Raw genomic sequence first — 27,242 nt, forward strand, 5'->3', positions numbered from 1 at the left:
GTTTGGACTCCGTTTAATATTCCTTATCTACAATACTCAAAAACATGGAAAAAACAGAAACTCGCACTAGGCTCTAGATTATAGGTTAGTCCCAAATAATATAAAATAGCATATTAATGCATATAAAACATCCAAATTAGATAATATAATAGCATGGAACAATAAAAAGTTATAGATACATTGGAGACATATCAAGCATCCCCAAGCTTAATTCATGCTCGTCCTCGAGTAGGTAAATGATAAAAACAGAATTTTTTATGTGGAATGCTACCTAACATATTTATCCATGTAATATTCTCTATTGTGGCATGAATATTCAGATCCATAAGATTCAAAACAAAAGTCTATTATTGACATAAAAACAATAATACTTCAAGCATACTAATAAGGCCATTGCTTCCTTTCGAAATAACATGGTCTTAGAAATTTATCCCTACAAAATCATATGGTCTGGCTATGCTCCATCTTCACCACACAAAGTATCTAAATCATGCACAACCGCGATGAAAATCAAGCAATTGTTTCACACTTTTTATGTTCTCAAACCTTTTCAACTCTCACGCAATACATGAGCGTGAGCCATGGATATAGCACTATAGGTGGAATAGAGTATGGTGGAGGTTGCAAAAAAGGAGAACATAGTCTCACATAAATAGTAATATCAACGGGCTATGGAGATGCCCATCAATAGATATCAATGTGAGTGAGTAGGGATTGCCATGCAATAAATGCACTAGAGCTATAGGTGTATGAACGTTCAAAAAGGAAACTAAGTGGTTGTGCAAAAGATGTAATTCCACTAGTTATATGAAAGTGACAAAATAGGAGACTCCCTATGAAAAACATGGTGCTACTTTGAAGCACAAGTGTGGAAAAGATAGTAGCATTGTCCCTTCTCTCTTTTTCTCATTTTTTTGGTGGGCTTCTTTGGCCTCTTTTATTTTTTTATGGGCTTCGCTGGCCTCTTTTATTTTTTGTAAAGTCCGGAGGCTCATCCCAACTTGTGAGGGAATCATACCTTCCATCATCCTTTTCTCACACACGACAATGCTCTAATAATGCAAATCATCACACTTTTATTTACTTACAACTCAAAGATTACAACTCAATATCTAGAACAAAATATGACCCTATAAGCAGTATGGAAGTGATGGTGCGTATCATAAAAACCGGACGATGGTGTTGCATGGCAATATATCTCGGAATGGCTATGAAAATGCCATAATAGGTAGATATGGTGGCTGTTTTGAGGAAATATATGGTGGCTGTTTTGAGGAAGGTGGGTTTAATGTACCGGCGAAAGTTGTGCGGTACTAGAGAGGCTAGCAAAGGTGGAAGGGTGAGAGTGCATATAATCCATGAACTCAACATTAGTCATAAAGAACTCACATACTTATTGCAAAAGCCTATTAGTTATCGAAGCAAAGTATTAGACGCATGCCCCTAGGGGAAGGGTTGGTAGGAGTTAACCATCACGTGATCCTAACCTCCACACAAAGGTTGACAATCATTAAACAAATCATGCTCCGACTTCATCACCTAATGGTTGACTATACGTGCATGCTACGGGAATCACAAGCTTTAACACAAGTATTTCTTCTAATTCACAATTAATTACTAGCATGACTCTATTACCATTTTCATATCTCTAAACTATATGCAAGGAATCAAACTTCTCATCATTCTCAATGCACTTAATATGAAAGTTTTTATTATATCCCTCTTGGATGCCCATTATATTAGAAATAAATTCATAACCTAAACCAATTACCATGCTGTTTAAAGAACTCTCAATATAATATAAGTGAGGTATGAGAGTTTAATAATTTCTATAAAACACAACACCGTCGTGCTCTAAGAGATATAAGTGAAGTACTAGAGCAACATTGCCTAGCTCAAAAGATATAAGTGAAGCACAAAGAGTATTCTAATAAATGCAGGATTCATCATGTCTCTCTCAAAATATGTGTGCAACAAGGATGATTGTGGAAAACTAAAAAGTAAAGACTCATATCATACAAGACGCTCCAAGCAAAACACATATCATGTGGTGAATAAAAATATAGACTCAAGTAAATTTACCGATGGATTGAAGACGAAAGAGGGGATGCCTTCCGGGGGATCCCCAAGCTTAGGCTCTTTGGTATCCTTGAATATGGCTTGGGGTGCCTTGGGCATCCCGAAGCTTAGGCTCTTGCCACTCCTGATTCCATAGTCCATCAAATCTTTACCCAAAACTTGAAAACTTCACAACACAAAACTCAACAGAAAACACATGAGTTTCGTTAGTATAAGAAAAATAAATCACTGCTACCTCTTGAGCTTGCGTTGGTTTTTCCCTTGAAGAGGAAAGGGTGATGCAGCACAGTAGCAGTAAGTATTTCCTTTAGTTTGAGAACCAAGGTATCAATCCAGTAGGATTATAAAGCCAAGTCCTAAACTACCTGCGCAAAAACAGCAAACTTGCACCCAACGCTACAAAGGGGTTGTCAATCCCTTCACAATTGATTGCAAGGTGAGATCTGAAGGCGGAAAGTGCAACAAAGTAAAAGTGTAGGGATGAAAATATGATGTGAAGTAGACCCGGGGGCCAAAGTGTTCACTAGAGGCTTCTCTCATGATAGAAAATATTACGGTGGGTTAACGAATTACTGTCGAGCAATTGATAGAACCGCGCAAAGTCATGATGATAAATCCACAATTCATCGTATCTCGACAAACACACCGCAAAAGAGGATTACATCGGATAGATCTCCATGAAGATCATGGAGAACTTTGTATTGAAGACCCAAGAGAGAGAAGAATCCATCTAGCTACTAGCTATGGACCCGAAGATCTATGGTGAACTACTCACGCATCATCGGAGAGGCAATGGTGTTGATGAAGAAGCCCTCCGTGTCCGAATCCCCCCTCCGGCAGGGCACCAGAACGTGCCCCAGATGGTATCTTGCAGAGACAGAAGCTTGCGGCGGCGGAAAAGTATTTTCGTGGCTCTCTCTCGTGGTTTTGGATTTTTCAGAGATTTATAGGTGGAAGAAGTAGGGCAGCGGAGCCAGAAGGGGCCCACAAGCCTGCTAGGCATCCCCCCCCCCGGTCGCGCCTAGGGGGCTTGTGGCCTCACCTGGTGCCCTCTGACTTGGTTCTCAAGCTCCCTGCGTATCTTCTGTTCCGGAAAAAATCTTTTCGGAGGTTTTAATCCGTTTGGACTCCGTTTAATATTCTCCTTTGAAAAGGGTCAAAAACGCGAAAACAACAGGAACTGGCACTTGGCACTGAGTTAATAAGTTAGTCCCAAAAAAGATATAAAAGGCATACAAAACATCCAAAGTGTGACAAGATAATAGCATGGAACCATCAAAAATTATAGATACGTTGGAGACGTATCAAGCATCCCCAACCTTAACTCATGCTCGTCCTCGAGTAGGGAAGTGATAAAGACTGAATTTTTGATGTGGAATGCTACCTAGCATATTTGTTCTTTGTAACTTCTTTCATGTGACATGAATGTTCAGATCCGTAACATTCAAAACAAAAGTTTGCTATTGACATGAAAACAATAATACTTCAAGCAAACTAGCAAGGTAATCATGAACTTTCGAAATAACAAGGCCAAAGAAAATTATCCCTACAAAATCATATAGTCTGGCTATGCTCCATCATCCCCACACAACTAATTTAAATCATGCACAACCCCGGTATTGGCCAAGTAATTGTTTTCGCACTCTTACTTTCTCAAACCTTTTTCAAGTCTCACGCAATACATGAGCGTGAGCCATGGATATAGCACTATAGGTGGAATAGATTGTGGTGGAGGTTGTGAGACAAAAAGGAGGAGATGGTCACATCGACTCGGCGTATCAAAGGGCTATGGAGATGCCCATCAATAGATATCAATGTGAAAGAGTAGTGATTACCATGCAATGGATGCACTTAGAGCTATAAGTATGTGAAAGCTCAAAAGGAGAACTAGTGGGTGTGCATCCAACTTGCTTGCTCACGAAGACCTAGGGCAATTTTGAGGAAGCCCATCATTGGAATATACAAGCCAAGTTATATAATGAAGATTCCCACTAGCATATGGTGGTGACAAAACAAGAGACTCTCAATCATGAAGAACAAGGTGCTATTATGAAGCACAAGTGTGGAAAACGATAGTAGCATTGTTTCTTCTCTCTTTTTCTCTCTTTTTTTGTTTTGTTAGGGCACTTTGGCCTCTTTCCATATCTCTCTATCTCTTTGTTGTGGGCAGATTTGGCCTCTCTTTTTTATTTCCTCACATGGGACAATGCTCTAATAATGATGATCATCACACTTTAATTTACTCACAGCTCAATGCTTAGAACGATGAGGACTCTATAGGAAATGCCTCCGGCAGTGTACCGGGATGTGCAACGATCTAGCTTGGCGTATGACGTTGAAATATCTCGCTAGCTATCTTACGATCATGCAATGGCAATATGAAAATGACGGCACATGTCATGAGACGGAACGGTGGGAGTTGCATGGAAATATATCTCGGAATAGCTATGAAAATGCCATATTAGGTAGGTATGGTGAATGTTTTGAGGAGGGTATATGGTGGTTTTGTGTACCGGCGAAAGTTGCGCGGCACTAGAGAGGCTAGCAATGGTGGAAGGTGAAAGTGCATCTATACCATGGACTCACATTAGTCATGAAGAACTCACATACTTATTGCGAAAGTTTTTATTAGTAATCGAAATAAAGTGCTAAACGCATACTCCTAGGGGAAGGGTTGGTAGGTGTTAACCATCGCGTGATCCCGACCGCAACACGAAGGATGGAAATCAATAAATCAATTGTGCTCTTACTTCCTAACATAGCGGTTGACCATACGTGCATGTTACGGGAATCACTAACTTCCACACAACTATTTCTAGATTCACAACACCCTACTAACATAACTCTTAATATTACCAAATCCATGTCTCAAAACTATTTGAGAGGAATCAAACTTCTCTTTCTAATCAATGCACATGAATATGGAAGTTTTATTGTATCCTCTTTGGGTGCATATCACCTTTGGGAATACTTTCATAGCATAAGCCAACTACCAAGTTACTCAAAGAGAGCACTCTCAAAAACATATAAGTGAAGATCGAGGGTTCTTATTTCTCCAAAATATGACACCACCGTGCTCTAAAAGATCTAAGCGAATCACTTAGAGCAAAGTTATCTAGCTCAAAAGATATAAGTGAAGCACATGTGAGCTAAATTGCCTAACTCAAAAGATATAAGCGAAGCTCAATGAGTATTCTAGCAAATTCACGATGAGTGCATGTCTCTCTCAAAAGGTGTGCAGCAAGGATGATTGTGACACAACAAAAAAGAAAAGACTCCTATAATACACGACGCTCCAAGCAAAACACATATCATGTGGTGAATAAAAATATAGCTCCAAGTAATGTTACCGATGGATTGAAGACGAAAGAGGGGATGCCTTCCCGGGGGATCCCCAAGCTTAGACTTTTTGGTGTCCTTGAATTTGGCTTGGGATGCCTTGGGCATCCCCAAGCTTGAGCTCTTTCCACTCTTTATCCCTTTGTCCATGAGAACATCACCCAAAACTTGAAAACTTCACAACACAAAACTTAAACAGAAACTCGTGATATCTTTAGCACAAGAAAACAAACTACCACCTCTTTAGGTAATGTATCAAACTTGATTTCTATTTATATTGTTGTTAGATTACTGTATTCTCACTTTTCCATGACTAGTACCCCCCCCCCCCGATACTATCCATAGTTTCATCAAAATAAGCAATCAACACAACAAAAATAGAATCTGTCAAAAAAGGACCAGTCTGTAGCAATATGTATACTTCGTATACTTCTGGTATCTCAAAACTTCTGAACAATTACGCCAGTTTGGGCAATTGGCATATCAACCAGCAGCAAGAAGAATCAACTCAAAATCTCTTTCTGTATAAAAATGAAAAATAATTTTGTGAGCGGAAAGTTTCTGTCTTTTTCAGCAAGATCAAACAACCATCACCAAAACTAGTCATAAAGGTTTTACTTGGCACAAACACAAAAAACACAATCATAACAGAATTATGATGGTGTGGATCCAACAAAACAGAAATCAAAAAGCAAAGATAAATTCATTGGGTTGCCTCACAACAAGCCCTATTGCTTAACGCCCTTAGCTAGGCATTGATAATTCAATGATGCTCACACAAAATACAAGAATTGAAGCACAACGAGAGCATCATAAAGCATGTGAAAATCACATCTAAGTCTAACATACTTCCTATGCATAGGCATTTTATAGGAAAAAAATTGGCAAGACAACCAATAGTTACCAAATGCAAGGAAGAAGAAAGAGACAATAGCAATCTCAACATAACGAGAGGTGATTTGGTAACATGAAAGTTTCTACCACAATATTTTCCTCTCTCATAGCAATTACATGTGGGATCATAATCAAGTTCAACAATATAGCTATCACATAGGATATTCTTTTCATGATCCACATGCATGCAAAGTTGACGCTCTTCAAAAATAGTGGGATTATCATCAACTAAAGTCATGACTTCTCCAAACCCACTTTCAATATTATTGCAAATATCATATTCATCATGAGGCTTAAACAAATTTTCAAGATCATAAGAAAAATCATTACCCCAATCATGATCATTGCAACAAGTACTGGACATAGCAAAACTAGCATCCCCAAGCTTAGGGTTTTGCATATTTTCAGCATGATTTTCACTAATAAAATTTATAGTTGAAACCATTGTAATCATTCTTTTCATTCAAGGAGCCCTCGTGAATCACTTCATAAATTTCTTCATCACGATTTTCAGATTCGCGCATCTCAAGCAAAACTCCATAGAGAAAGTCAAGTGCACTCAACTCACTAGCAATTGGATCAACATAATTGGATCTCTTAAAGAGATTAGCAAGTGGATGAGGATCCATATCAATAGAGTTTCAGCAAGCGAAGATGCAAGCATATTGAAGGCACATAGCACACAAGCAAAGGAAAGGCAAACGAAAAAAGGCAAATATTTTTGTAAATTTTTGTTTTTCAGAAGTGGGGGAGAGGAAAACGAGAGGCAAAAAAGTAAATGCAGGAGATGAGTTGGCGACACTTACTTGGATAAGCTTCACTTGATGCTCCCCGGCAATGGCACTAGAAATTATTCTTGCTACCTCTTGAGCTTGCGTTGGTTTTTCCCTTGAAGAGGAAAGGGTGATGCAGCATAGTAGCAGTAAGTATTTCCCACAGTTTGAGAACCAAGGTATCAATCCAGTAGGAGTATCAAGCCAAGTTCTTAAAGTACCTACGCAAAAACAGCAAACTTGCACCCAACGCTACAAAGGGTTGGCAATCCCTTCACGATTGATTGCAAAGTGAGATCTGAAGGCGGAAAGTGCAACAGAGTAAAAGTGTACGGCTGAAAATATGATGTGAAGTAGACCCGGGGGGGCATAGTGTTCACTAGAGGTTTCTCTCATGATAGCAAATATAAACGTGGGTGAACGAATTACTGTCGAGCAATTGATAGAACCGCGCAAAGTCATGACGATATCTAAGGCAATGATCATACATATAGGCATCACATCCGAGACAAGTAAACCGATACTTTCTGCATCTACTACTATTACTCCACACATCGACCGCTATCCAACATGCATCTAGTGTATTGAGTTCATAAAAAACAGAGTAACGCCTTAAGCAAGATGACATGATGTAGAGGGATAAATTCATGCAATATATATAAACCCCATCTTTTTACCCTTGATGGCAATAACACGATGCGTGCCTCACTACCCCTTCTGTCACTGGGTGAGGTCACCGCACGGTATGAACCCAAAACCAAGCACTTCTCCCATTGCAATAATTATAGATCGAGTTGGCCAAATGAAACCCACAACTGGAAGAGAATTACAAGGATATGAAATCATGCATATAAGAGATCAGAAGAAACTCAAATAAGATTTATAGATAATCTGATCATAAATCCATAATTCATCGGATCTCGACAAACACACCGCAAAAGAGGATTACATCGGATAGATCTCCATGAAGATCATGGAGAACTTTGTATTGAAGACCCAAGAGAGAGAAGAAGCAATCTAGCTACTAGCTATGGACCCGAAGGTCTGTGGTGAACTACTCACACATCATCGGAGAGGCAATGGTGTTGATGAAGAAGCCCTCTGTGTCTGAATCCCCCTCTGGCAGGGCACCAGAACGTGCCCCATATGGGATCTTGTGGGGACAGAAGCTTGCGGCGGCGGAAAAGTATTTTCGTGGCTCCCTCTCGTGGTTTTGGATTTTTTGGAGATTTATAGGCGGAAGAAGTAGGGCACAGGAGCCACATGGGGCCCACAGGCCTGCTAGGCGCGGGGCCCCCCAGGCCGCGCCTAGGGGGCTTGTGGCCTCCCCTGGTGCCCTCTGCCTTGGTTCTCAAGCTCCTTGCGTATCTTCTGTTCCAGAAAAAATCTTTTTGGAGGTTTTATTCCGTTTGGACTCCGTTTGATATTCTCCTCTGAAAAGGGTCAAAAACACGGAAAAAACAGGAACTGGCACTTGGCACTGAGTTAATAAGTTAGTCCCAAAAAAGATATAAAAGGCATACAAAACATCCAAAGTTTGACAAGATAATAGCATGGAACCATCAAAAATTATATACACGTTGGAGACGTATCAATCACCACTTTAGGTACTGTTGTGAACTTATTATTTATTTATGTTGGTGTAATATTTACTGTATTTCAACTTGTCCATGGTTTATACCCCCCCCCCCAATACAACCCATAGATTCATCAAAATAAGCAAACAACACAAAGAAAACAGAATATGTCAAAAACAAAACAGTCTGTAGAAATCTGTTTACTTCGAATACTTCTGTAACTTCAAAAATTCTGAAACATTAGGAAAGTCTGGGAAATTTGCAAATAAATATTTTGTAAAAAAATCAGATCAAAAGCACGTTCCAATAAATTTAAAAAATTCCTGGACTGAGAGCGGAAGTTTCTGTTTTTCATTAAAATCAACTTGCAAACGCCGTAGACCATCCCAAAGGTCTTACTTGGCTCAAACACTAATAGAAACAAGAAAACACAATTATTACAAAGGTAATACTGTGTACAGCACTCAAAACAGAAGAAAAAACAAAATCATAAAAATAAAATTGGGTTGCCTCCCAACAAGCGCTATCGTTTTATGCCCCTAGCTAGGCACAATGATTTCAATGATGCTCGCATAAAAGAAGTAATTGAGATATAAAAAAGAGCATCATGAATAGCATGAAAAACATATTTAAGTCTAACCCACTTCCTATGCATAGGTATTTTGTGAGAGAACAAATTATGGGAAAAAGAATCAATTTGCATAGGAAGGGAAAACAAGTATAACTTCAAAAATTCCAACACATAGAAAAGAAACTTGATATTATTGAAATATGTAAAAGCATATTTTCCTCTCTCTTAGTAATTTTCAGTAGAATCATGAATGAATTAAACAATATAGCTATCACATAAAAGCATTATTTTCATGATCCACATGCATAAAAGTCTTACAATCTTCCAAGGTAGTGGGATTAACATTAACTAAAGTCATGACCTCTCCAAACCCACTTTTATCAAAAAAATCATAAGATTGAACACTCTCCAAATATGTGGGATTATTTTTACCTAAATTTGACACTCTTCCAAACCCAGTTTCGATATCATATTCATCAAGAGTATTAAATATATTATCAAGATCATAAGAAGCATTATCACCCCAATCATGATCATTGCAATAAGTATTGGTCATAGCAAACTCATCAAATATAGCATCCCCAAGCTTGTGGGTTTGCATATCATTAGCACAATTGGTATAAATAGAATTTATAATAATATCTTTGCAATCATGCTTTTCATTCAAGGAAACATCGTGAATCACTTCATCACAATTTTCAAATTCACGAATCTCAAGCAAAACTTCATGCAGATAATCAAGTACACTCAACTCACTAGCAATTGTTTCATCAAAATTAGATCTCTTGAAAAGATTAGCAAGTGGATGAGGATCCATATCAATAGATTTTTAGCAAGCAAAGATGCAAGCAAATATAAGGCACATGGTAACACAAGTAAACAAAAAGAGATCCGGCGAGAAAAAGGTGAATAAAACGGCAAATTGGTGAAGTGGGGAGAGGAAAACGAGAGGCAAAAGGAAAATAAAGTAAATGCAAGAGATGAGTTTGTGATGGGTACTTGGTAGGCTTGATCTTGCTATGTATCCAGCCCAATAACGGTGCCAGAAGTCCTTCTTGCTACTTCTTGAGCTTGCGTTGGTTTTCCCTTGAAGAGGAAAGGGTGATGCAACAAAGTAGATAAGTATTTCCCTTAGTTTGTTGAGGACCAAGGTATCAATCGACTAGGAGGAACAAGCAAGGCCCCAATCGTAGTACCTACACAAACAATCAAACACTTGCACCCAACGCTAAAAAGGGGTTGTCAATCCCTTCAGAGTTATTTGCAAGGATGAGATCTGATAGAGATAGATACAAATGATTATGGAAACAAAAGTAAATAAATTGCAGCAAGATATTTTTGGTATTTTTGGTTTATAGATCTGAAAGTATAATATGGAAAATAGACCCGGGGGCCATAGGTTTTACTAGAGGCTTCTCTCATAAAGGAAAATAATATGGTGGGTGAACAAATTACTGTTGAGCAATTGATAGAAAAGCGAATAATTATGAAGATATCCAAGGCAATGATTATGCATATAGGCATCACGTCCGTGTCAAGTAGACTAAAACGATTCTGCATCTACTACTATTACTCCACACATCGACCGACTCCTGCCTGCATCTAGATTATTAAATTCATGAAGAACAGAATAACGCATTAAGTAAGATGACATGATGTAGAGGGGTAAATGCAAGCAATATGATTAAAACCCCATCTTTTTATGCTCGATGGCAACGATACAATACGTGCCTTGCTACCCCTACTATATCACTGGGTGAGGACACCGCAAGATTGAACCCAAAACTAAGCACTTCTCCCATTGCAAGAATTACCAATCGAGTTGTCCGAACCAAACCAATAACTCGAAGAGACGTGCTAAGATATGAAATCATGCATATAAGAATTCAGAAGAGATTCAAATAATATTCATGGATAATCTGAACATAAACTCACAATTCATTGGATCTCGACAAACACACCACAAAAGAGTATTACATAGAATAGATCTCCATGAAGATCGTGAAGAACATGGTATTGAAGATCAAAGAGAGAAAAGAAGCCATCTAGCTACTAGCTATGGACCCGTAGGTCTGTGCTGAACTACTCATGCATCATCGGAGGGGCAATGGAGTTGATGTAGATGTCCTCCGTGATCAATTCCCTCTTCGGCAGACTACCGGAAAGGGCTCCCAGATTGGATCTCACGGGAACACAGGCTCTCGGTGGTGGAAAAGTATTTTTGTGGCTCCTCCTTGCAATGGGGGGATATTTGGGAATTTATAGGCCGAAAAATAGGGTTAGGAGACCTGCACGGGACCCACAAGCCAGGGTACGTCCCCCCCCTAGGGCGTGCCCTGTAGGCTTGTGGCCTCGGGCAGGTGTCCTGACCCCTACTCCAAGTCTTCTGGGTTTCTTCTGGTCCAAGAAAAATCATTCCAGAGATTTATTTCGTTTGGACTCCGTTTAGTATTCATCATTTGCAATACTCAAAAACATGGAAAAAACAGAAAGTGACACTAGGCTCTAGATTAATAGGTTAGTCCCAAAAATAATATAAAACAACATATTAATGCATATAAGACATCCAAACAGATAATATAATAGCATGGAACAATCAAAAATTATAGATACGTTGGAGACGTATCAGTCAACTCCTTGAAGTTGTGAAAAACCCTTTGCCACAAGTCCAGCTTTATAGACGATCACATTACCGTCCACGTCCATCTTCTTCTTAAAGATCCATTTGTTCTGAATGACCTTTCAGCCTTCAGGTAGTACTTCCAAAGTCCATACTTTGTTTTCATACATAGATACTATCTCGGATTTCATGGCCTCTAACCATTTGTTGGAATCCAGGCCCACCATTGCTTCTCCATAGCTCGTAAGTTCATTGTTGTCTAACAACATGATTGATAAGACAGGATTCCCGTACCACTCAGGAGCAGTACATTCCCTTGTCGACCTACGAGGTCTGATAGCAACTTGATCTAAAGTTTCATGATCATCATCATTAGCTTCCTCTTCAACTGTTGTAGCCTCGACATAAACTTCTTTCTGTCCTGCGCCACAATCTGTTTGAAGCAAAGGTTCTACAACCTCATCAAGTTCTATCTTCCTCCCACTCAATTCTTTCGAGAGAAGCTCTTTCTCAAGAAAAACTCCGTTCTTAGCGACAAACACTTTGCCCTCGGATCTCAGATAGAAGGTATACCCAACTGTCTATTTTGGGTAACCTATGAAGAAGCACTTTTCCGCTTTGGGTTCCAGCTTTTTAGGCTGAATCTTTTTGACATAAGCATCACATCCTCAAACTTTAAGAAACGACAACTTCGGCTTCTTGCCATACCACAGTTCATATGGTGTCGTCTCAACGGATTTTGATGGTGCCCTATTTAAAGTGAATGCAGTTGTCTCCAATGCATAGCCCCAAAACGATAGCGGCAAATCGGTAAGAGACATCATAGAACGCACCATATCTAATAAAGTACTATTATGACGTTCGGACACACCATTATAATGTGGTGTTCCAAGCAGTGTCAACTGTGAAACAATTCCACATTATCTTAAGTGAGCACCAAACTCGTAACTCGGATACTCACCTCCTCGATCAGATCGTAGGAATTTGATCTTCTTTTTACGATGATTTTCAACTTCACTCTGAAATTGCTTGAACTTTTCAAACGTTTCAGACTTGTGCTTCATTAAGTAAACATAACCATATCTACTCAAATCATCAGTGAAGGTGAGAAAATAACGATATTCACCGTTAGCCTCTATGCTCATCGGTCCGCACACATCAGTATGTATGATCTCCAACAAGTCACTTGCACGCTCCATTGTTCTGGAGAATGGAGTCTTAGTCATCTTGTCTATGAGACATGGTTCGCATGTGTCAAGTGATTCAATATCAAGTGACTTTACAAGTCCATCAGAATGGAGTTTCTATATGCGTTTTACACCAATATGACCTAAGCTGCAGTGCCACAAGAAAATGGTGTTGTCTTATCAACTCTACATCTTTTCATCTCAATGTTATGTATATGTGTATCATCACTATCGAGATTCAACATGAATAAACCCCTCACATTGGGTGCATGACCATAAAATATATTACTCATATAAATAGAACAACCATTATTCTCTGACTTAAATGAGTAACCATCTCGCAATAAACAAGATCCAGATATAATGTTCATGCTTAACGCAGGCACTAAATAACATTAATTCAGGTGTATCACTAATCCCGATGGTAACTGAAGTGGGATCATGCCGACGGCGGTCTCGTCAACCTTGGAACCATTTCCCACGCGCATCGTCACTTCATCCTTCGTCGGCCTTCGTTTATTCCGCAGTTCCTGTTTCGAGTTGCAAATGTGAGCAACAGAACGGGTATCAAATACCCAGGCACTACTACGATAGCTGATGAGGTACACATCAATAACATGTATATAAAATATACCTAGTTTGGCGTTGGTCGCCTTCTTATCGGCCAGATACTTGGGGCAGTTTCTCTTCCAGTGACCAGTCCCCTTGCAATAATAACACTCAGTTTCTGGCTTGGGTCCAGCCTTGGGTTTCTTCGTCGGAGGGGCAACAGCCTTGCCACTCATCTTGGAGTTACCCTTCTTGCCCTTGCCGTTTTTCTTGAAACTAGTGGTCATATTGACCATCAACACTTGATGTTCTTTCTAGATTTCTTACTGAGCGACTTTCAGTATTGCAAACAGCTCGGCGAGTGACTTATTCATCCCTTGCATGTTATAGTTCAACATGAAGCTCTTATAGCGAGGTGGCAGTGACTGAAGAACTCTGTCAGTGATAGCCTCTTGCGGGAGAGCAATCCCCAGCTCGGCTAGACGGTTAGAGTACCCATACATTCTGAGTATGTGTTCACTGACAAACCCGTTCTCCTCCATTTTGCAAGCATAGAACTTATCGGACGTTTCATACCTCTCGATCCGGGGATTCTTCTCAAAGATAAACTTCAATTCCTAGAACATCTCATATGTTCCATGGCATTCAAAACGTCTTTGAAGTCCCGGTTCTAAGCCATACAAAACTACACAGTGAACTAATGAGTAGTCATCCTTACGCGACTGCCAAGCGTTCATAACTTCTTGGGTCGCCGTTTCGGGTGGTGAATCACCTAGCGCTGCATCAAGGACATATTGCTTTTGGGCAGCCATGAGGATAAGCCTCACATTACGGTCCTAGTCAACAAAGTAGCTTCCATCATCTTTCAGCTTAGCTTTCTCTAGGAACGCATTAAAAATCGGGGTTGCTACTGCGCTAGCCATTGATCTACAACATAAATTTTTGCAAAGATTACTTAGACTATGTTCAAGATAATTGAGTTCAGCTAATCATATTACTAATAACCTCCCACTCAAATTGACATCCCTCTAGTCATTCGAGTGTCGCATGATCCAAATTCACTAACTCAAGTCCGGTCATCACGTGAGTGAGTATAGTTTCAATGGTGAACATCTTCATGTTGATCATATCAACTATATGATTCATGCTCGACCTTTCGGTCTCTTGTGTTTCGAGGCCATGTCTGTATATGCTAGGGTCGTCAAGTTTAACCCGAGTGTTCCGCATGTGCAACTGTTTTGCACCCGTTGTATGTGAACGTAGAGTCTATCACACCCGATCATCACATGGCGTCTCGAAACGACGAACTGTCGCAACAGTGCACAGTCGAGGATAACACAATTTTATCTTGAAATTTTAGTGAGGGTTCACCTTATAATTCTACCGTCGTCCTAAGAGAAATAAGGTGCATAAAAGGATTAACATCACATGCAAACCATAAGTGACATGATATGGCCATGAACTTGTGCTTCTTGACCTCCATCACCAAAGCACCGACATGATCTCCATCGTCACCGGCACCACACCATGATCTCCATCATCATGCTGCCATCGAGGTTGTCGCGCTAACTACGTTGTTACTACTAAAGCTACTACTAGCGATAAAGCAAAGCATCACCAAGCGCAAAATAATTAAAGACAACCCTATGGCTCCTGCCAGTTACCGTAGCATCGACGTGCAAGTCGATATTTTAACTATTAAAACATGATCATCTCATACATCCAATGTATCATATCAGGTCTTTGGCCATATCACATCACATGCATACCCTTCGAAAACAAGTTAGACGTCCTCTAATTTGTTGTTGCAAATTTTACGTGGCTGTTATGGGTATCTAGTATGATCACATCTTACTTACGCAAAGCCACAACGGTGATATGCAATTTGCTATTTAACCTTCTCCAAGGACCGCCTCGGTCAAATCCAATTCAACTAAAGTTGAAGAAACAGACACCCTCCAGTCATCTGTATGCAATAAGTTGCATGTTAGTCGATGAAACCTGTCTCTCATAAGCGTACGAGTAATGTTGGTCCGGGCCGCTTCAATCCAACAATACCGCTGAATCAAGAAAAGACTAAGGAGGTCAGCAAATTGAACATCAACGCCCACAAACTCTTTTGTGTTCAACTCAAGATATCATCTACACATGAACCTAGCTCATGATGCCACTGTTGGGGAACGTTGCATGGGAAATAAAAAAAATCTTGCGCACATGCAAAACCTATCCATGGTGATGATCATCTACGAGAGGGGAGATTGGATCCACATACCCTTGTATATCGCTAAGTGGGAAGCGTTAAGAAACACAGTTGATCTAGTCCAACGTCTTCGTGATCCGAATCACAAGCGTCCCACGAACTCCGTCCCGATCTAGCGTCGGACGGACGACACCTCCGCGTTCAGCACACGTACAGCTCGATGACGATCTCCGCCTTCTTGATCCAGCAAGAGGGGCGGAGAGGTAGATGAGTTTCCCGACAGCATGACGGCGTGGTGGTGGTGGTGGTGAGCTAGTCCAGCAGGGCTTCGCCAAGCTAGCCAGACTAATCTAGACGAGGAAGACGATATGTGGAGAATAGGGCAGCGCGTGGCTTTTTCTGGTGTGCTTTTCCCTCAAAACCTCCACTATATATAGGTGGAACAAGAGGGAGGGTTTCCCTGCCTCCTACTCCAAGGAGAGGGGATCGTCCGAGCCAAGAGGAGAAGAGTCCTCCTCCAATTCAGTTTGGTGGAGGACTCCCTTCCTACTTGGCCACCTCCTTCCTTTTTTCCTTTTCTTTTTTCCTTTTGCACTCTTGGCCGAAAATAGGTTATTAGGATGGCCGCACCTCTAGGGTTGGTGCACCACCTCTAGGACTATTAGGTCCTCTCCCGGGTGAGTGGCCCCTCCCGATAAAACCCCGGAACCCATTTGTCACTCCTGGTACTTTACCGGTAATGCCCGAAATCTTTCGAGAAGCCAAATGCAACATTCCTATATATCAATCTTTATCTACGGACCATTTTGGAGCTCCTGGTGACGTGTGAGATCTCATCTGGGACTCCAAAAAACTTTCGGTCACGAACATACATAACTCAATACTACCAAAATGTCACCGAACCTTAAGTGTGCAGATCCTGCGGGTTCGAGAACTATGTAGACATGACCGAGACACTCTCCGGTCAATCTCCAATAGCGGGACCTGGATGCCCATATTGGATCCTACATATTCTAAGAAGATCTTATCGGTTGAACCTCTGTGTCAAGGACTCATTTAATCTCGTATAACATTCCCTTTGTCTTTCGGTATGTTACTTGCCCAAGATTCGACCGTCGGTATCTCCATGCCTATTTCAATCTCATTACCGGCAAGTCTCTGTACTCGTTCCGTAATACAAGATCCCATGGCTAAATTTTTAGTCACATTACTTGCAAGGCTTGTTTGTGATGTTGTATTACCGAGTGGGCCCCGAGATGCATCTTCGTCATACGGAGTGACAAATCCCAGTCTTGATCCATGCTAACTCAATGGACACCATCGGAGATACCTGTAGAGAACCTTTATATCCACCCAGTTACATTGCAACGTTTGATACACACAAGGCATTCCTCCGGCGTCGGTGAGTTACATGATCTCATGGTCATAGCAATGTATATTTGACATGCAAAAAACAATAGCAACAAAATAACACGATCACATGCTACGTTTATAGTTTTGGTCTTGTCCATCACATCATTCTCCTAATGATGTGATCCCGTTATCAAGTGACAACACTTGTGCTAGGAAACCTCAACCATCTTGGATCAACGAGCTAGTCAACTGGAGGCTCACTAGGGACATTGTTTTGTCTATATATCCACACATGCATTTGTATTTCCATTCAATAAGATTATAGCATGGATAATAAACAAGTATCTTGAACCAGTAAATATAATAATAACTATTTTATTATTGCCTCTAGGGCATATTTCCAACATTGGGGACACAAGAGATTTCTTCTATTTCATTGCAGGGTTGTCTGAGAGAGACCATCTTCATCCTACACCTCCCATGGATTGATAAACCTTAGGTCATCCACTTGAGAGAAATTTGTTGTTGTCCAACATCAGCTGCCCATCTCCCCTCCAGATCTGCTTAGGCCATAATGTGGAAAGATTCGTCCTTGGGAAGAGGAATTAGGAACGCTAGACTTTTAAAGGTTTGGGCATTGGAGCAGGAGGGAAGGGTGGTTAAAAAGTTTGTAGCCCCCTGTTCTTTATAATTCAGTAAAAGGTGAAGCGTCCCCTCTATTGTGCCGTTAAAATTGCCATGTTTCGGCTACCCGCATTGTTATGGCCGCTTTGGGTGAACCAATAGATTGATAGTATCCCCTAAAATACGGGGCACGATCTCTGATTGATATGATGTGCCAATAAGACTGTTGCCTTGAACCGCGATTCGAATGAGAAATAAATTTTTGTGAGCATTGATGTTTCCGAAAAGTTGTCGATAATTGACTACGAACACGTTCATACCTTTAGTCTTTGGGAATAAGTAAGCTGCGCACTTTGGGCAGAAAGGGATGCGTTTTGGAGGGACACATGGTTGGCCGGCCTGACCCCTTTCTAAAAGGTGCTCCTAGTTCGGCTAATGCTACATGGTGCTCTGATCTTAGATTTTGAACTTGCCTGCTAAGTTGAATACCACCCAGCCGAAGACATTATCCGAGGAAGTTTATCGTCCACGGATTCAAAGATAAGTTTGGGGGCTACTAATGTTGTCCTGGACTAGGGGATTCCTGCCTAGTTGATCTAGTCCATGGGCTGTACTAATGGCCCACTACCAAAATAAGTACTCTCAAGGCCTTGGACTTATGGCATAGGAACATTGGAATCCTCGAAGGACCTGGCATGGACTCCAAGATTGTTGATAGATTCACCATGTATCCCATAGATGGCAACTGACCATGTGTAACCTTAGATAACCCATGTGCCTTCTTAATCTGAAGGGTATAGTCCGTAGAGGCACAGATTCATTCAGCATCATCGTTAGGGTTTAGACCACAATTCACGATCTCGAGGTAGATCAACTTTGTACTTTGATACACCCATAATACAAACAAGAGCATGACATAGGATTTTACCTCCATCGAGAGGGCCTGGACATGGGTAAAAACACTGTGTCCTTTGTCTCATGATACCTATCGATCCGATCTAACATCGCGGGCCCCCGTACCCAATGTATGCCGATTTTGACACCGACATGGTGTGTTCATTGCTCCCAAATTGTCAGCACCAAAATTGCGAGAAAGTCCTTTATGTTTTTGATTTCGTGCCTACTCTAAGTGTACAACATGAGCAAGAGATCCATAGGGCCAAGTGGTTGCACACCACATCCCTAGGCCGAGATAACATTTTGTCATACAGCTCTCAAGAAAGCCCACGTGATGGGGAGGTCATCCACCGTTTCTAGCTCCTCATCAGACAAGGGACATGTGTGTTGGTGTGGAAGCCCATGTCGGACAACCTATCAAAGGTCGAATAGCATTATTGAGCACCAACCACGAGAAAAACTTACAACTTTGGTTAGCACGCCTACCATGTGAATGTTGCTATTAGGTCATGTCGTCACCTAGCAAACCTTGCTTTATAAGTCGGCCTTGATGAGAACTCACCCTAAGCCTCCCATGCCCAGTGCACCATGTCCGCAGTCCCGACCTATGGTTGGAGTCGGGCCATATCCTCCCTCAGTCAAAGGTACTGTGCCGGGAATTCCGGTGTCGGGTTGGGGCCAACATCCAATAGACATGCTCCAGCCAAGGATATAGATCAAGTTATATGAGAACTAATGAAACACATAAAATTTCAATATTAAATTTTAGTTAGTCATGTGCCATGATAACCTATGGGATATACAAACTAACACTACAAGAAATATGTCAACTAACAACCTTTTGTCAATGACGCTGGAAGGAATGGTCATAATCTATGACCATTTGACATCATTTGGTCATAAGCTGTCTGGAGGGGTCCTAGCCCCAAAAACCAACGACCATTTTCATCAGAAAGGTCATCACTTGTTTACTGGAAAAGGTCATAAAGCGGACAGCACCTGGCACTGCCTTATTTCTAGCTGATAATGACCAATATGAATGGTCGTTACTAGGCTGGTGACCAGCGGTGGTGCTGCTGACGCCACGGCCACCTCACCCATCGGCAGTTGTTGCTGTTGCTCTTGCTATCTACATCAGAGAGCTGAATTGAGATGTTGTGTGTTGCTAAGCAGTCGACCATAACATCCTGCCATAACATCCTGCCATAACATCAATGAAGCAAAATAGAAGCAGCAAAATAGAAGCAGCCATAACATCAAAAGTATAACACATTGCAACACAGTTCACAACAACCTGCCGATAACATAGTGCGCAAAAGTACAACAGTTCACAACGACATCGATAAACCGAGGATCATGGAGGGTGACTAAATGGGACCTAGAGCCTTCAGGAGGGTTCCATGCTCTGCCCTGGTCTTGATGTCTTGATCAGCATTCCGCGATAAACCGCGTGCATGCGACATCAGGTGTTCATAAATCCCATCCCTGGGCTTTGGCTTTGTGGTGCAGCATGGGCATCTGAACATTCCCCTCCTGAAGTAGGCCGCCTTCCCCTTCTCCCTGATCTTCTGGGCTTCCTTCTCAATGAAGGACTCTTTGTTGCCGTCCTCCACGTCATCTCCAGAGTTATACTGCACACACAAATTAATTGCGCACACATTATGCATTCATATAGGCATTATGGAGCCAGACCACACACTTCTGATTCAGAATGATGCAATGAACAAACATCAGATAACTCCCATTTACCAAATTTTAATGAACAAACAAAGAAAAAAGTCATGTACAGTAATCTAATTAAACAAACAACATTAAAACACTCTCTACATCAATTTCATTAAAAAGCCCACCAACATGCATTCATATAGTGCTTACGCTGAACTAAAATAGTTGGGATTACCTCATACGGTTCGTCGTCGTAGTAGTCAGAGTCATACGGGCTCTTGAACCCAGTCTTGGCGAGCTTTCTCTTCATTCCTGCAGCTTCCTTTTCCTACAATATAAGTAATTCGATTAGTACAAACTATGTAACACAGTATTCAAAAGGTCAACCATTCAACAATGTGCTTCTAATTACATTCATAGTGTTGCTGCATCAGCCACCCTATTCTCTGCACTGGGTGTGTCCTTTGTGCATTTCACTTATACAATCTTTCGATCCTTCATACAAAGATTTAAATGTCCTTTCAAAAAATCAAACTGTACTCTGTAACTATATGTTATGTATACACTTCTTTTGTCACGACATGTGTTGGATGTCACAATGAAATTGGCCATGGACGTAATCAGCCAATATATGACTATACTGTAACTATATGCTTGTAATCAGCCAATATATGACTATGAGGTAGCTCTTTGTTGTTTTGTGTACTAATTAAGCCGTTGCATTGGTATTGACTTTACCAACAAAAACATGCAGTTCTCCATGTCAGGAAACCATCCATACCATAAAACTTGTTACAAGGAGCGCTTTCATCCAAAATGTGATGTCTGCAAGCAATTTGTAAGTATCACTTCATTATCTTTTCTTATCTGTTTGCATAAGACGATTCTCTCTGTTCTACATTTTATATAGCAGAACATTGCACTATTAGGCTGTTTAGCCCCTGTCGTGCCCCGGTGAGGGGATAACCACAACAAATCTATCAACATATCCGGCACATAATAAAATCTAAGCACATGCAGCAATCAAGATCCCAATTCAAAACCTAACTCTTATTAAATCCTTACTAATAATCCCAATAAAATGCAAGAGAGGGGGCAGACCAAGGCGAAATTTAGGAATGGGTGTTAGTATATATCAAGCACATGACTTAGGTGAAATCTTTACTAATAAGAGAAAGATTCTGTTGATTCAAGCCAACAAAATGCAAAAGTTCTCCAACACAAGCAAAAGCAGAGTGTGTTCTGCTCTCTGAATATATGAAAGCAGAAAACTCTATCTAAATAATCTCCTGCTTATCAACGATAACTATGAAAGCAGGGGAACGGGAAGCATTACCACATCCACATGCACAAATCAAGATTGAAATTAAAGAAATCCAAGTCTCAATATATAAATCTATGTAGCATTCAAGCACGAATCAACTATAAAAAACCAGAAAACCATATCTAAAAAACCCACCTCATCGTCGGCAGCACCGCTCGAGGTCGTGTCCTCCTGCTTCGGCACCTCCGCTGCGGCGACATCGGTTGCATTCGTGTCCTCCTGCTTCGGCACAGGCACCTCCTTCTTTTCCGCACGGCGGCGACAGCGGTTGACGTTGTGTCGACCTCCTGCTGCTTCGGCACCTCAAGCAGATCCGCAACGGCGACGGCGCGACGAGCGCCCTGCATTGGGAGACGAGGCGACGAGGGAGACGGTGCGACGAGGGAGACGAGAGAGACGAAGTGGGAGACGAGGCGACGAAGTGGGAGACGAGGGATACAAGGCGACGAGGGAGACGAAGTGGCAGTTCCCTCTTTATACGATGTGACAGTTCCTGCAACGTGTCGTCCGCCACGTGCCGTCCGGGACATCTTACAAAAAAACAAATGGCATAGACACCTTCAAAAAAACAAATGGCCCGCTCGAACCTGGTCGACACGAACCGGTTCGGTCGGTCTTTGTGTCTCGCTCGAACCTGGTCGACTGAGCCAGTCTACTCTGCTCGCGCTCTGCCCCCCTCGTCGTCGAAGCTCGTCGGCCGCCACCACCTCCACCGCGCCATGGTTTACGAGGATGAGAGTAGCAACGACCTATCGAGCCTGGACATCAGGTCTTCCTCGGACGGCATGATGTACCGGGTAATTTGTAGAGCTAGGGTTAGGGTTAGGGTTTCGGATTCTTCACATTGGGGATTTATCTCTGTTTCTTGGTTCTTCTTTAGATCCCTGCTAGCATCGACGACAAAGACTACATGGGCATCGAGAATTCTGCCCTGGATGTTTGCTTGGAGCATGGGCTGCCACCTGAGCGCCGCGTAGCATTCGAAGGATTTGAGACAGGGAGAAGATTTTTAGTGCGTGCTTAGTCGGTTAGTTCTATCTTCTTTAGTGTTAGACATGCATGAAGTTGCTTCTGTTTTTTCTATCTCGCTCAAAAGATTCAGACTGTCAGTGTTTACTACATCACTGTCATTGTTTGTTAAGCTCAAATATTCAGACTGTCAGTGTTTACTACATCACTGTCATTGTTTGTTTAGCTCAAATATTCAGACTGTCATTGTTTATTACAGCACTGTCATTGCTAGTTTAGCTAAAAGATTCTGGCTTGTTATAGCACTGTCATTGCTTGTTTATTACAGCACTGTCATTGCATGTTTATTACAGAATTCTGGCTTATTATTTTCTGGTTATTTTGTATTGCTGAAGTACTGGTTATTTTGTATTTCAGCCACCTCAAAACTGTGGTTTTGTTGGTTGGGTAGACCAAGAGTGGCCTCCCACAATGCAAAATGCATTGTTAAAACTGTGGGAAATGTTGGAAGATAGCAAGAGTGCTAGGAGGGATGATAATTTGGAGAATTCACTGAAAATTCACCACCTCACAGAGGAGAAAAGAAATCTTGATGCAAACTATGACAAACTAGTAGAAGATGTGAATCAACTGCTCAACCTTGCAGATGCTCAAGGCGGGGTCATTAGAACCCAGAAGGCAAATCATTTGAAGGAGAAGGACAAACTTAATGATGAAATTTTGGTGCTCAACCTTCACATTGATGGTCTGAAGAAAGGAATTGAGAATCTGATTAAACGCAGGGATGAGCTGAAGATCCAGATTGATGATCAGTTGAAGGCATTGGAGAAGAACCAAGAGAAGTTGAAGATGATCAGGAACATTTTTGATGGATGAGCTGATCAGATGATGATGAAGTCCACTATGCTATGGTTGATGTGTTGTTGTGTTGCTGTGTTGCTCTTTTGTACCAATGTTGTAATGCAGGATGATCAGAATCTATATATTATGTATGATTAAGTGACTCCACTATGCTATGTTTGTAACTGTACTATGCTATTGTTGGTGTGTTGCTCTTTTGTAGCAATGTTGTAATGCAAGATGAGAAGAATCTCTTAATTCTATATGATTAAGTGACTTTATCTTTGTTCAACCCAAATATGTTGATAGATTGGTTGATCTTACTTGTTGTATCTTAAAAGATGAGAAGAATCTCTTAATTATGTATGAGCTGAAGTATCTATTTAAGCATAGAAACACCAAAAGATTTCCAAGATTCAACCACTAGGTAGGAACGGTCATGCCCGCCGTTTCGACCGCATTTTGAAACAGCCATGAAAAATTCAAAAAAATCAAAAAAATGGGAAACCTTTGTATTATGTCATCATATGTGATAAAGTTACCATGTAAAATAATAAACTTGTAATACGACAATTATTTTTAAAAAGTGTTCACACAAATGAGCTATCATGTGTAAAGATTCATGGCTTTCAAGCCACATGATCAATCTCATGGCCATATTCATGGCCTAGTTTGTTGAAATGGTCTCATATTTTGCATAATGGTGCATGTTGGAGTGACAAACAATGTTCATTAAGGAAGTTTTCATCTTCCTTCTATGAAAAAATCATTTTTCATTTTTCAAGTGCCCGAAATGAGTTTTTTTGTGAAGGACCTACCATATATTTGTTTCAAAATTGGTCCAAATCATTTTTCTAACATACTAGCCATATTTAATGTACAATTGACAAAATGGTTGGGTGTCAAAAGCTTTTATCCATCTCTCGTGAAAAGACAAATCTATGTCGAATCAGTTGGAAGCGGGTCAAATTTGAACTGCGACTGCCTTATAGTTTGCTCTTTATTTTTTTCCAAAAATCATTTCTAGGTACACAAGTATCTATTTAATCATAGAAACACCAAAAGGTTTCCAATATTCAACCACTAGGTAGGAACGGTCATGTCCGCCGTTTCGACCGCATTTTGAAACGGCCATGAAAAATTCAAAACAAATCAAAAAAATGGGAAACCTTTGCATTATGTCATCATATGTGATAAAGTTACCATGTAAAATAATAAACTTGTAATACGACAATTATTTTTAAAAAATGTTCACACAAATGAATTATCATGTGTGAAGATTCATGGCTTTCAAGCCACATGATCAATCTCATGGCCATATTCATGGCATAGTTTGTTGAAATGGTCTCATATTTTGCATAATGGTGCATGTTGGAGTGACAAACAATGTTGATTAAGCAAGTTTTCATCTTCCTTGTATGAAAAATTCATTTTTCATTTTTCAAGTGCCTGAAATGAGTTTTTTTGTGAAGGACCTACCATATATTTGTTTCAAAATTGTTCCAAATCATTTTTTAACATACTAGGCCATATTTAATGTACAATTGACAAAATGGTTGGGTGTCAAAAGCTTTTATCCATCTCTCGTGAAAAAGACAAATCTATGTCGAATCAGCTAGAAGCGGGTCAAATTTGAACTGTAGTTGCCTTATAGTTTGCTCTTTATTTTTTCCAAAAATCATTTCTAGGTACACAAGTATCTATTTAATCATAGAAACACAAAAAGGTTTCCAAGATTCAACCACTAGGTAGGAACGGTCATGTCCGCCGTTTCGACCGCATTTTGAAACGGCCATGAAAAATTCAAAAAAAATCAAAAAAATGGGAAACCTTCGTGTCGCATCATCACATGTGACCTGCCAACTAGAAAAGATATATAAATTTGAGTACCGATGTCTTCTTGAACTATTCGGTATGATTTTAACCATTATTTCTACAATGTTTATAAAAAAGAAAAAGAAAAAGTCTGTCTCCAAACCCCAAAAAACTAGTGAAAAATTTCCCTCCCACCCCACCAAAATTTCCCTCCACTCCCTCTCCCACTACCACGCGGGACCCACCACTCCCTCTCCCACTCCCCTCTCCATTCCACTCCCCACTACCCACGCGGGATCCATTCCACTCCCCACTCTGCCGCCCCTCCCCTGCTCCGCGCCGCCCCTCCGCCCCTCTCCCCTCTCCCCGACGACGACTACATCGACGACGTCGACGGCTACATCTACATCGACGACGACTACATCGACGACGTCGATGGCTACATCTACATCGACGATGACGGCTACATCTACATTGACGTCGACGGCTACGACTACATCGACGACGACAGCGGCTACATCTACATAATCAACAGTCAACGATGATAGGTACCTCTCCCCTCGACCCATCTCCCATTGATAGATCCCCTTCATGTGTTCTTCTAGGGCTTGATAGATCCCCCTCATGTGTTCTTCTAGGGTTCATGGGGTTGGATCAATTGGGATGGTTCAATACATTCATGGGGTTAGGGTTAGGGTTCATGGTGTTAGGGTTAGATTCATGGGGTTAGGGTTGTAGTTGTCATGGGGCTGGATCAATGGGGCTAGATCAATGGGGCTGGATCATGGGGTCCTGCATTTGTGATGGGTAACAAATGGGGGTACATCCCCCACCTGCTCGATCTAGGGTTAGGATTCAGTCAATCTAGGAGCTCCTGGAGGTTCTTGTTCATGTTCATGGGATTTATTCCTAGTGGTTCGTTCTATCCCCCTCTGGTTAATTAGAGTTTCCATCAGCAATACTTGCTTGTATCGGTAGCACTTGGAGAAGAAGCTACTAGGGTTGGTATCAACAGTACTTGCTTGCTTGCTCCTCTTCGATTTTCTTCCTTGCTTGCTTGTTTCTATCAGTAGCACTATGCTTGTTTCTATCAGTAGCACTTCTTTTGCTTTCTTTCTTGTATTAGTAGAACTTATGCACTTTGCTTGCTTGCTTGCTTGCTTGTATTAGTAGCACTTATGCACTTTGCTTGCTTGCTTGCACACTGCTTGCTTCTTTATTCACCAAATGTTGGGCAACCAGTTGCTATGAATGCATATGTTTGCCTCCATTAGGGATACAGTTGAGTAATTACTTTGCTTATAGATGATTGCAGCTACATGGATAAAATTGCAAGTTAAAACATAAAAGTAATTGTTGTAAATAGTTAATGCATTGCTTCACATATATAGTTTTCTTCAACTATCAGTTTAGTACATTACTACCTCATGTTTCACATGTTTTAATACTGACGCATTGCTACACTTGTATGTGCATGCTAGTCCAAGTGCTTCAATTTAGTTGCTTGCTTCAACTGTCAGTTTAGTACTGATGCATTAACTGTATGTGCATTTCTACATGTGTATGTGCATGCTGGTCCAAGTGTTTTACATGTATTAGTACTGATGCATTAACTACATCACTATATTGTTGATCCAACAAGTTTGCTAGCTTCACATGTATTACATGTATGTGCATGCTCGTGTAAATGCTTTCCTTTATTGATATAAGTGCATCATTTTACTTTATCCATGTTGTATCTGACTGTTGTTTATTCTATTTTGCAAGCACCACCTCAAGATCATCCATGTCAAGGATGACAAGGTCAAACCCGAGGCCAACCAGTGGTATGCAAGTTGCTCCTTGTGGTTATACTGTCAGATTTATAAAATGTGTCTTAATATGCTAAGTGAAATGTAATATGCTAAGTAAAATATCTTGGAGGCTGGTGATGTAAAATACTGTTAGATTTTATTATGCAAATGTA

Source organism: Hordeum vulgare, chromosome 4H (assembly GCF_904849725.1).
Source record: "Hordeum vulgare subsp. vulgare chromosome 4H, MorexV3_pseudomolecules_assembly, whole genome shotgun sequence".
NCBI lineage: Eukaryota > Viridiplantae > Streptophyta > Magnoliopsida > Poales > Poaceae > Hordeum > Hordeum vulgare.